Raw genomic sequence first — 13914 nt, forward strand, 5'->3', positions numbered from 1 at the left:
GTACAAAATACAACAGAAGTGCTCCAGGATGCTCAGGCGCAGAGTGCTTGTGTATAAATACACAAACAATACACATATGCTTTCATGCTTTCAATTGTGTAATTTAAGTGATCTAGTAGCTCTGTTTTGGAAGTTCAGTTCATGCCAGAAAAGTGTTTTGGAGTTTGTACGTGTTTTGTCTCTAGGGGCCACCGCATATATTTATATATAAACATATATAAATAAAACCACTTCTTTTTTTTACATTAGTAATTCCTTTTGTGCATAATTTTATATTATTGTTAATAATAAATTAATTAAAGCAACAAAACAACCTGAAGAGCCGGTTTGGAGCCCAAAGAGCCGGCTCTTTTTAGTGAGTCGAGCCGAAAGAGCCGGTTCTCTAAAAAGAGCCGGAAATCCCATCACTAAAACAGACTGTTCCAATAGTGACGCTTGTTTTTAAAATGAGCTGACTGTAGTGCTACTGCACTTCTGCTACCTAAACACAAAATTTACCACACGGGACCCAGGGGTTTGAAAGCAATGACCTGGACTTTATTTTGGCACTGAAATTTAGGAATTTAGAGTCAGGCTTGTCCCGGGGTATCCTTTCTGACTCATAGTGAGGAAACCCAAGTATGGCAGAAATGTTCTGAAATGTTTTAGCCGTCAGTCTGCACAAACACAAACGCCCACTGTCCCTCTTTCTTCATGTGATGTTGGTGCAAATGTTTATGGATTGCAGCTTTGTTTATTCCTTGATATTAAGATAAAGCTAACTAAATGTGTGGCCTTGCAATAATCTATGGCAGAAGCCACTCAGCATGGTCGCAAAAAACATCATCCCTCTTTCCAGCCATTCATCCAGATAGTCTGAATTCTATTTTAAAGTTTGGTTAAAGTAATTCAACACCAAATTCAGCAGTAAAACATTTTATACACAGTCATTCACAGTGATCTAGACGAATGATGCTTTTCATAGAAATTCAAGAATATTTGCGTTTGAAAAATCTGTGCATTACTATAGTACCAGTAGATACACCAGAGAAGAATTTGCTATCAAGCACATTCAATTGATGTTTTGCTGCTTTGATTTCTACATAGCTAAACTACAACAAAGCTACAACTCGTTGGTCCAGGTTTTTGCAGATTACTTTTAGTTTTTTTTAAAGAAATGAAAGTGGTCAAGATACCTAACGGGAAACTATGTTCCCCTCGAGGTACATATTTTAGTCAAATACAAACATGTGAGCACACAACTCAGATCACAAGAGGAAATGCTTGGAGAGGTTTCAGACTGTAATATTCATTCATAACATAATGAAGCAGACAGAAAGGCATGAAGCAAACAGAGTTATTGGCAACATTGGAATCCCACTAGAATACCTTAATAACCATCATTACCTTGTAAGAAACAGACAATTATATTTGAAATACAGTAAAAGTTTGTCTGTGCTGTTATTATACACCTCTGGAATGCCCTGGGCCTCAGAAACACTGAACAGATCCATAATGTCTTCACAGACAGTCTGCATCTGTCTTGTCAGCACAGCTAATTGCACTGTATTAATACTGTTGAGACATTTGTTTAGGTGAAGAGAGATTGATGAAAAGACATCGTGGTGGCACAGCGATTCTTCAAGGACTGTCTGAATCTTACTATTGGATCAATCCGCATAAAATCGATCAAATCTGAAAAAAATGTTTCCAGCTGATTTTTTTTTTTTTTTTGCATGATTGCTTTAGTCTAATTGATGCAGGAATGCAAAATTTTACCTTCATACTTTGAAAACTTTTTGAGTTTCAGGCCCTCAGAATTCATAAGGATGGTTTGATATTTGACTCTTTATAATTACCGTTATTTTTGTTCCAAATATTAAAGCTTGATAACTTTATAAAAGATAACCAACCAAGATTGTGAAACTCAGGGTTGGCGTAAAGTTTGGTGTAAAATCTAATTTCTTCTGTCATGTTACTCTGTGATAAATAGATGTTCATGGCAGAGTGTAATTTTTCTTTCAGCTTTTAGGTATGTTTATTACTTGTAGTGTTAGTGGTTAATCCCTAGCTTGTGCCCTCATGTCTAAGTGTTCAAAAGAAGGTTAGGCTGATACTTGATGTTGATATATCCCCGGATAGAGCACCCTTCCGCAACCTTTCTAGTGACCGTAAGAAGGTTTGTGTGATCAGATGTTCAGCACATAAGCATAGACAGTCTAGACCTGCTCTTTGACTTGAAGCATAGAGAAACAACCCTCTTGTCCAGTGGGGAAAACCCCAACATGGAAGCGCAGAACCACATCGATACAAATATACCTACCCTTGCTCACCACCTCTCACCAAGGGTAACTCCAGAGTGGAACAGAGTTCATCTCTACTCCACAAGACTGGTTCCAGAACCTGTTGTAAAGGCTCACCTTCTAGCACATTCACTTCACCAGATGCACCTTGTTTCTTTTCCTCACCTTTGATTGGGTGTGGTGCTTGGCCTTAATTGCACTCACCTGTCACTCGTTATATAAGGACTGCACTCACCTACCCCTCACTCTTTCTTCACTCCCACATGGGGCGGCAGCTGAGGTGAGTTTCTCTTTGAGTCTCCTGAGTTCATGTATCATTTTGAGTTACTTAAATCGTACTTTATGTCCTTTTTAGAGAGAGCAGTCCATGTGTGTCTTTCTTTACTTCCTTCTTTGTCTTATTGATTTGGAGAATAAAAGGAAAACCCTGAGAATAATTAGATGACTGCTTATTCTTATTCTAACCGGATGAGCCCATGATGCTGATTACTTAAGCCCTGAACCTACCTTCCTTCAAAACATGGTCCTCCGAGCCGGAGCAGTATTAGCGTCATGGATTCAAAGCAGCCATTGACTGAAGGTTTGAGAAGATCCAGTCGTGATAGTCGACCTCCTGCCTACTTGCAGCAGTATGACGTTCAGTATCCTGGAGCTAGAAGAGCTACATGTGAGACAGAGTCAAACAGAATGCCAGCACAGTGACAAAGACACACATGGGCTGCAAGATCCTGTCGGAGAGTCAGAAAGACAACCAGAGACATCCCCTGCTCCTTTACCCACCAATCAAGATGAGGTGATGAGGGAACTCCTGATGACAATGAGGGAGATTAGGCAACTCATGATTCAGTTATCTCCTCCCCATTCTCGCAGTTCCTCCAGATCTTCAATTCACACTGTCTCTGATGAAAGCAAATCCTCTGTTTGCGGTTTACAAGCCATTCCCCAAACACATCAGCAACATGAGCAGTTCCCAGTGATTGATCCAGCAACATGTCAATCATCCTCTCAGCCCCCCCAGGTTAGCCGTCACTCTGGTGCAGTTCTGGCTGCTAGCCCTTCTTTCCCTAATTCAACAATATTAGATGCTGCAGTTCCTTCAAGTGGTTTGCCTAGACCAGTTTTTCCTACACCAGATGAGACTCCTTTTAATTTCCTGGCCACACCACTGCAAGGTCCCCACCAGATTTCATGTGTTCAACCTGCTGTTCCTCTAGATAAAGACCCCGCTCAACCTCTCGTTTGCATTCCAGAACCAAGGCAGCACCCTCCTGTAAAGCAGCAACCAGCTACATCTGATGGTTTGCATGCACAAAAACCTTCGGTACCCATTACTGCTAGTTTCAGGAGCAAAGTGAAGGAGGAGATGAAAGCAGCACAGCGGGAGGTGAAACGCTGCCTGAGGGAAGCAAAGGACACCTACAGGAGGAAGGTGGAGCAGAAGTTGGAGAGGAACAATATGAGGGAGGTCTGGAATGGTGTGAAAACCATCACAGGCCACAACACCAAGAAAAGCACAGTGGGGGGGACTGTGGAGAAGGCAAACGAACTCAACAACTTCTTCAACAGGTTTGACCAGCCCACAACCCCCCCACCCTCACCCTCACCTTCACTACAGAGTCCTCCCCCCACTCTCCTGCCTCCCTCGCTTCCCCCCCTTCCTGACACCATGACACCCCCCTCCTCCAATCCCTCTCTCAGCAGCAAGACATCTCCCCCCCTCCCCTCCTCCCAAACATCTCCCAGTGTCACAGTGGATCAGGTCAGGAGGCAACTGAGGAAGCTTCGCCCCAGAAAGGCAGCAGGCCCAGACAAGGTGTGTCCTAGGATGCTTAAGGCGTGTGCTGCTGAACTTGGGGAGCCGCTACAACGAGTCTTCAACCTCAGTCTGCGACTGGGGAGAGTGCCCGCCCTATGGAAGACATCCTGCATCGTCCCGGTCCCCAAAAAGAACCGGCCCAATGAGCTGAATGACTTCCGACCGGTGGCACTGACGTCACATCTTATGAAGACTCTAGAGCGGCTCTTCCTCAACTTCCTCCGACCACAGGTACAACATGCCCAGGACCCACTACAGTTTGCATACAAGGCGGGTGTCGGAGTGGAGGATGCCATCCTGTACCTCCTACACAGAGCCCACTCACACCTGGATGGGGGAAAAGGCACGGTCAGGATCCTGTTTCTTGACTTTTCCAGTGCCTTTAATACCATCCGGCCCTGTATGCTTCAGGAAAAACTGAACAGGATGGAGGTGGACCCCTGCCTGGTGGCTTGGATCTCCGACTACCTCACCGACAGACCACAGTACGTCAGGCTGAAGGACATCACGTCTGACACTGTGGTCAGCAGCACAGGAGCACCACAGGGAACTGTGCTGTCCCCTCTTCTCTTCACCCTGTACACCTCTGACTTCTGCTACAACTCTGAATTATGCCATATTCAGAAGTTTGCAGATGACACGGCCATCATGGGGTGTATCTGGGATGATCAGGAAGAGGAGTACAGAAGTCTGGTGAGGAACTTTGTCGCATGGAGTCACACAAACCACCTGCAACTCAACACCTCAAAGACTAAGGAACTGGTTGTGGACTTCGGGAGGTCCAGAGAAGGTCCACTGCCGGTTCAGATAGAGGGGGAGGAGGTGGAGGTGGTCAACAAGTACAAGTACCTCGGGCTGTGGGTGGACAATAAACTGGACTGGTCATGCAACACAGAGCACCTGTATAAAAAAGCCCAAAGCCGACTGTACTTCCTCAGGAGGCTGAGGTCTTTTAACATCTGCAGGAAGCTCCTGAGGATGTTTTACCAGTCGGTGGTTGCTGGAGTACTTTTCTATGCTGTGGTGTGCTGGGGGAGCAGCACAGCAAAGAAGGACTCATCCAGGCTGGAGAAACTGATCAGGAGGGCTAGCTCTGTGGTCGGCATGAAGCTGGACACTCTGGTGACAGTGGCAGAGAAAAGGACATTAAAGAAACTGATGGACATTATGAACAATGCTGGGCATCCTCTGCACACGGCCATAAACAATCAGAAGAGTCTGTTCAGTGACAGGTTGCTTCTCCCCAAGACAAGAACTAACAGACTTAAAAACTCCTTTGTCCCACACGCCATCAGACTGTTTAACTCCTCTCTGGAGGGGAGAGGGAGGGGAAACAGGAGGACAAAGGAGGGGGGAACAACTAAGCTGTAGTGCCTCTTCACCTCACTGTACAATACCTTGTGCAATACTTTTTGTAAATAGTCAACAGTGCAATAGACTCAATACTTGAAATGTGCAATTCACTTGTATTTTTATTTTTTATTCCTATTTATTCTATTTATCCCCTTTGTATATTTTATTTATATTTGTCTCTGTATTTATATGTGTGTGTGTGTGTGTGTGTGTGTGTGTATATATATGTGTATATATATATATATGTGTATATATATATATATATATATATATATATGTGTGTATATATATATATATATATATATATATATATATATATATATATATATATATATATATATATATATATATATATATATATATATATATATATATATATATATATATATATATATATATATATATATATATATATATATATATATATATATATATATATATATATATATATATATATATATATATATATATATATATATATATATATATATATATATATATATATATATAACAATTCTGTAACTGTAACTTCGGTCGTTGCTGTGCTTTTTGGAAGTCGAATTTCCCAGAGGAACCCACCCGAGGGATTAATAAAGTTCTATCTTATCTTATCTTAGTTCTAGTCACCCTGTTAGCACTAGAACACATGTGTATAAACTTGAGGGTCCTTCTTTCCCAGACCTTACCAGAGAAGATAAAATCCAGTATAGGCTGTTACGAATGGCCCTTACTAACCTGCTTGACCCTCATGAGACAGAGCATTTCAAATATCATGTCCTTCTTGATCATCTGAAAGTAGACAAAGCTAAACGGTTAGCTATTTCCTTTTCCTATGCTCCTGACCCATACACTCAAGCCATCAAAGCTCTTGATGAGCGTTATGGGCAACCAAGACAGCTAGCATTGAAAGAGCTACGGAATATACTGGAGCTTCCTCCTATCAGAGCAGGTGATGGTTGGACTCTGGATAACTTTGCTCTTCGTGTGCAAGCTTTAGTTAGTTTGCTTAGCACTATGGGTGATCAAGGACAGACAGAACTAAATTGTGGCTCCCATGTCGATCGCCTACTTGAAAAGTTGCCCGCAGAGCATTCCAGTCGCTTCAAACGGCACATTTACAGGGAACAAGGAGATATGATGTATGACTTACCTTTGTTCTCATCCTGGTTGCAAATTGAATGCAAGTGTCAACCAAGAAAGGACAGTCCTGTTTCATCCTTTAACCAGCCACGACCAGCCCATAAGTACACCTCTCCACTCACAACAATATTACATGGGACAAATGCATCCGATCCTGTACAGGCGGCACAACCCATCATAATGACTAAGGCAAGATGTGCATATTGCTGCTCACCTGAACACCACATTAGCAAGTGCCCTGAGTTCATTAACAAGACAAAGGATGAGAAAATAAACTGGATAAAGAGAAACAAACGGTGTTGGCGTTGTGCTAGGACTCATCAGGACGCAAAGTGTGACCCGAGGAAAGCATGTGCCACCTGTATGGAACTACATCTACAGATCCTATGTGAGGTGAATCAGAGACCTAAAACTGAAACTAATCCTGTAGTGAGGACACTACACTTTGATAGACCTAGTGATTGTCCCAGTGTCCTTTTAAAGGTTGTGAAAGTGCTCCTGCGAAACGGCAAAAGAGCCCTTGAAACATGTGCAATACTTGACGATGGCTCCCAATGTACCATGCTTCTGACATCTGCAGCTAAGCATCTCCACCTAACTGGGAAAGCTGAAAAATTATCACTCAGAACTGTCCATCAAGAAGTTGAAACTATTAAAGGTTCTTCTGTAAGTTTCCAGATTTCTCCCATCGCACATCCAGAGAAAACTTACACAATTAACAATGCCTTCGCTACAAGTCACTTAGCACTTTCAGACCACACCTACCCCGTATCCTCTCTTCAACGGAGATACAAGCATCTTCAAGGTATCCCATTAACCTTTACTAACAAAGCAGCTCCACTACTGCTCATAGGCTCTGATCATACCCACCTTATTACGCCTATTGCACCAGTTAGACATGGACCATTTGGATCTCCTGCAGCAGTCAAAACCCGCTTAGGATGGACACTCCAAGGTCCAATCACAGACTTCCAACCCCAGAGCAGTTCCACGCATGCCCAATGTTTATTCACATCTTCCAGTTCAGGTTCAGGAGAACCGCTCCAGCACATCCTTGTGTCCGCTGATGGCTCTGAATTCATTCAGCCACCTCATACTCTACCATCAGCAGTACCTATGTCGTCACCGGCAGTGCCACTATCACCAGTTCCACCGCCTGTGGCTGCCATTCCGCCAGTGGTCAGGGCGCTGCCTGCTCCTGCATCACCTGGTCCTGCCTCTGCCAAGCCCCGTACATTGCCCCCAGCACCTGCAAAACTGCCCAACGGTCTGCAGGTCTGGGCCTGCCGCTGCATCCCACGTGGTTGCCATTTGGACCTGCTTTGCCGCCACCGCTGGCTACATGGTCGGCCCCCTGAACTGTCTGGCCTGCATTGTCGACCTCTAGGTCGACCCCCTGAACCTATAGTAGACCTGTAGCATGTCTGATTCCTCTGCCCCCGCTTTGTGAAAAGGAGCATCTCTAATCCTTTGAACATATTTCTCAGTAGAAATATGGGGGCGGCTGTTGTAAAGGCTCACCTTCTAGCACATTCACTTCACCAGATGCACCTTGTTTCTTTTCCTCACCTTTGATTGGGTGTGGTGCTTGGCCTTAATTGCACTCACCTGTCACTCATTATATAAGGACTGCACTCACCTACCCCTCACTCTTTCTTCACTCCCACATGGGGCGGCAGCTGAGGTGAGTTTCTCTTTGAGTCTCCTGAGTTCATGTATCATTTTGAGTTACTTAAATCGTACTTTATGTCCTTTTTAGAGAGAGCAGTCCATGTGTGTCTTTCTTTCCTTCCTTCTTTGCCTTATTGATTTGGAGAATAAAAGGAAAACCCTGAGAATAATTAGATGACTGCTTATTCTTATTCTAACCGGATGAGCCCATGATGCTGATTACTTAAGCCCTGAACCTTCCTTCCTTCAAAACAAGAACCCAAGCTATGTGATGATGTGAGCCAGTGTCTCTCAATATCAACAACTAGCTCTTTTGCCACCAGACAGCTCCATATATCCAAAGCAGCTTTCAGTAACTGGGTAATTGATTGCTAAGGCCTCTTCTTTTGTATCCCTCCTGCATGCAGGTGGTGTCCACTGGAGGGGTGGCCCATGAGACTCATTCAGGCTGAGCCTGCCTGAACCCCATGGGCGAAGGCCGAACCATCAGATGTAACCCAATCCAGTCAAGATAACACAGTTCAGTGTTGACTTTTCCATTGAAAGTCTTATATTGGGGACATATTTCAGTCAAAAAGGATACACTTCAGGGTACACCTGCTTTTTGATTGGCATGTCATTACCACATGAGCATTCAGTGTCACTCAGTTCTCTCTTCTCACATCCAGGTTCAAAACATCAAGACAGTGATTGCAAAAATGTTCAGATTGAAACTTCCAAACAAGACTTACTGACCACTCAGTGGCACCACAGCACCTGGGTCCTTCTACATCTGTGTAAAGACTATGTGATAAACTGAAGAAAAATATATGCTCAGCTCCACTTTCACTAGGTGTGGCTATATGATAAATTGTACATTAATAAAATATAAGCATGATAATGATCGTTTTTGTTGAGACTTTCAGGGAGGTTTTGATTCCGCTTTATATACACAAATGTAAATCAGTGGAAGCAGTGGAGTTTTTATCGATACAGTTATATTGGAAGGTAAGAAATATTTCTGGAAAAACAGAGCATTTAAGATCATAAATAAAGGTCAGTGACTGATATTTGCAGCTTATGTAAAATGACTTGGAACAGAAGCAATAATGACCAAAGGGAACAGATAACAGAGATGGGACAAGAACTGATGTCACAGTTCCCCATTTGCATTCCTACATTTTGTTGTTTTTTGTTTTTTTGTTTTTTTTGAGGGGGGCGGGTTATATACTCAAAATAAACTATAATGGTAGTTCATTAACTTCAGTAACTGGTTTGATATAAAATGTCAATGTTTCACTACAGCCCTCACATGAGGGCTTTGGTTACACTTTGGTTACACTTTGCTCACACTTTAGTCACAGTGTAGAACTGCTTTTCCTAATTATTGTGAAAGCACACTGGATGGCTGAATGTTGTCTGTCTGCGACACAAAGTCGTGACAGGGAGTAATACCATACCAAAACTTTTGCTCTCTCCTCATTAAGCCTCAAGTCATCTGGAATGACTTACACTATTCCCAGTGCTCACCACAGAGAAACCACATGGCATCTGTCACACAGCTAACCGAACAGGGAACAACAAACAACAGCCTCCTTTGTTGTCACAGGGCAAAGCTGGTTGGCTGGACCAAAGAGCTGAATTTGTAAAGTGAAGAAAGAAAACAAGAATCAGTGCCATGACATAAAATGCAGAATTAAAAGAGAAACACATAATTGTGGCAAATTTCTGGAGTCTGGATTCTCTCTTGTGTGTATACAAATGTCTTCATTATCATGACTGTGGGTTTTTGTGTGCTTTGTTTACAGTCCAGCATCTGCAAAACCCACCTTAAATGGGGTTTTTTTAATACTGATTGATAACATTTTTGTTGTTTGAGGGTTTAACTTTTTTTGGTTTCTGAGCTGGGATGTGCCAGAAAAACGGAACAGTATTGGTTGGAACGGGTTTCATCGTGTAATATTTTCACAAATCTTCTAACATCTTGTTTCATCACGAATCACTGCTTTCTTTAGGTAACTGCAGCACCTCAAACACTCCAATTAGTGGTCTCATCTTAGTTCTCTTAAACAGATTATTGGAGGAATGTGGATGAAAATAGATTTACTCCTGATCTGATGATTCACTGAAGAAGCCATGTGTTTTAATGGCATCTTGTGTTTTTCTGGGATTAAAGTGAAGAATCGTATAATGTCAGGAATAGCAGGAGAAGCATTGTTTATTAATAATCCATTGAACAAAGAGGAAACAGTGATCATCCATGCTTTCTCTTATCAATTGGCTACACAAAGAGTTGGAGTTTTTGAAGGACAGAAAAACAAGTTCGATTATTTGGTAACTTTAGAAGTAAGTGATGTCATGAGCAAGCTGCTTGCTTATTTAGATCTGATGTCAAAAGCGCTTAGATTTTTACTCACTCATTCACGCACTGGTATTTTATACACAAGCACATATAAATCATGCCTTCAGCCTCAGCATCAGTTATCGTGTAATTCTATCTGGTTCTGGCTGAACTACCGGGCCAGTAGTTTCAGATGGGAGTGGTCCGGTCCCAAGGGGGTGATGTATCCAGGACAGGTTATAAGATCTTCAGTCTACAGTGGCCCTCTAGGGACACACCGAACTGGGGCCACATTGTTCAGCGGCATCATTGTGCACAAGGGTTTCCCATGGATCAAATGTTACAGACTTCAAACCCAGGGGTCTCAGCGCACTCATAGTTGTTCAGATGGGAGGCGAAGACGTTCACACACCGTTTCTCACTGATCTCAATAAGGCCACACTGGATGTTGTCCCAGTGGTTTGTCAACAGGATGCAGAGGAGAAGTGTGATGGTAGGGAGTCATAACATGCTAGGCATACAGATAAGAACACTTGGAGAGAGTGTTTAATTACAGCATAAGAGAAGAAGAAGTCTCGACACTCAGTAATAGTAGCAGACATGCCATGGAAACAGCATTTCAGTATTTGGCACACGGATAAAGAGGACTGCAAACGAGGCAATGCTTCCACATAGCAAAAAATGAGGCAGCAGTGTACAGATGAAGAAATTGGAGACTAGTACATCTTGTACTCGTCCCTAGGGTGATGCGTTTTCATAGATAAGAACATTTTGAAGACTGCGTGCATTTAATTATGTGCTAGTCAGCCGTGGTGGAGTTTCTGAGCAAGTTTACATTTAGTAGGAAAGTCAATTTTATGCTACATTTCTTTATATTGTAATAGGAAAATGGGAAATCGGTGTAGCCATGTATTGAAACATGTGCAAAGATACATGAAAATACAGTAAATAAGGCAAAAAATAAGTTTGTACAATTCCAACAAGCTTGAAGGTCAATATTTGATACGACCACCTTTATTCTTCTTAACTCTCTTCGGCAAACTTTCTAGTAATTGCATTAAGTAGTCTTCAGGAATAGTTTTCGAGTCCTCTTGAAGGACATTCAAAGCTCTTCTTTGGATGCTCACTGACTTTCATTCCGTTCTTTGTCAAGATGATCCCACAATGCTTCAAATGTTGAGGTCCAGGCTCTGGGGATGCCAATCCATGAATGTTCTATGGTGTGTTTTTTCTACCCTGGTATAATTTTACTGTATCATTCTTAAGATCACTGCTTTAACTGACGCTTTGAAGCAATCGGATGCTTTCCACATGGTGTTGTGTGGTGGATCAAAATCTGATGATGCTTTTCATAGTTTCATAAACTTATTTCCCTTCCTTTAGAATTGCTTCCACCCTTCCACTGAGACCATTTCTGCTGAGGCTTCAGTGAACAGATGACTCAACTGAAGGACCTTCTGCATCTCTCAGGTCCTGTGTCAGGTTTTTCCTACATTTTCTTCATTTCTTAACCACATCAAGACTTTGACACAGCATTTATATTATATAAAGTTGTATTTAAAGTTATAACATTTATGGTTAACCCTACTTTGACCCACTGTAATGTTAAAATGATAGTTACACATTAAGCCAGAAAATGATAAACCTTATCAACTAAAAATGTCACGCCCGGTGTGGCAGACGTGTGGAGTCGTAGAAAGGATCCAAAAGGCGGCAGCTCTGGTGCAGGTGAGTATTTATTTACAGGAGTGGGTACAAACAGCAATGGTGGGTGAACATGAAACCGGAAACCTAAACTGGGTAAAACTAACAAAACAAACCAGAAATGAAGATGCAGGGAGGTCCGGGGAAATACATACAGAGAGACGCAGGGAGACCGAGGGGAAACAACACAGACGAACCAGCAACGACTAAGACAAAAGACAAGACTTAAAAACACTCAGAGAACACAGGGAGATTACACACAGGTGGGGGACACAGCTGGAAGTGATTAACGTGACGAGACTAGGGAGGCAACTGAAAACACTCACATAAGACGCAGACCTTCAAAATAAAACAGGAAACACATACATGCAATGACACAACACAAAAACTTCACACAGACTGGGGTACACATAGGAACATGAAAACAAAACCCAGAATAATAATAACTACTAAAACATAAACACGGAGTCACAAACTCCGGATCATGACAAAAAATAAGCCTAACATAGTTAAGACCTTAAAACTTTGTGTTGCAACTTTATGTCTTTGACTTAAAAAAAAGAACAAAGGAAGGAAGACTAAAATTAATGTGTTCTGTGAGCATTAAAATTCACAAAACAAAGAAAGAAACAGAAACAAGTCAGCATGTTGTTTGTTGCCATTTTACAATAATGAAAATAACGTGACACCAAAAACTGTCATTTGTCAGCACTGTGACAAATAGGTGACTTATTGCTGCTGTTTTGTCATACTTTAACTATAGCAGCAACTCTGATGTCTCTAAATTTATGAACTTTATCATGTCTCTCTGAGTCGTGTTCAGTGTTGCATTCAAAACAAACAGCTGTGGGTTTTCTTTTACCTTCTTTCTTCAACAATTCCAACATCTTCAGCTGCAGTTTATCATTAACACTATTATTTAATCAGGAAAGGACTATATAACCAAAGTGTTGTCACTCGAGATTACAGAGCACTAAGTGACCACCAGAACTGAGTATCTAAACTATGTTCTTGTTAACGTTTGCTTCAGTGTTTTGACCAAAGTAATGTAGTTTATCATCTAGCTGACCCAGTTGCACCCATGAACTTGAGAAATTTAATTTTGTTTTTCTAATTGCTAGATTAGAGCTGCTCATTGAATGCAAACATCAGTCTGACAACAATTCAGATTTTGGGTCTTGGCTCAACCTTTAAAATCCTCCAAAATAAAGTGGTTCTCAAAATTGTCAGTAGTGTCACCACACTCCACTAGTGGGGCCCAAAATCTGTTTTTCAACAATGTTTCCTGAATATCACATGCTCCTTATTAAACTACAAAAAAAGCAACCAGCAAAAGCACAACATATCTCACTAAAATGAGTAAATATGAATAAACTTGCTCGGGTGGCAGGGATATAATTTCAGTATAAGTCATTTCAAGAACACAGTGTACAAGGTTTCCCAAATAATCTGCTTACTGTTGTGCCAAAGGGTGTGACCAGAAACCTGACAAGGTTTTCAAAATTGTGTTTGAAGTTCTCAGAGATTAAAACGCCACACCCGTCTTTTGTATCAAAACCACGGGTTCATGAATTTAACCTGTGAAAGATTCAAGAGACTTGTAACAATGGGAGAAGATAATAGCATGA

The sequence above is a fragment of the Rhamphochromis sp. 'chilingali' genome (assembly GCF_963969265.1).
Source record: "Rhamphochromis sp. 'chilingali' genome assembly, chromosome: 10".
Taxonomy (NCBI): Eukaryota; Metazoa; Chordata; class Actinopteri; order Cichliformes; family Cichlidae; genus Rhamphochromis; species Rhamphochromis sp. 'chilingali'.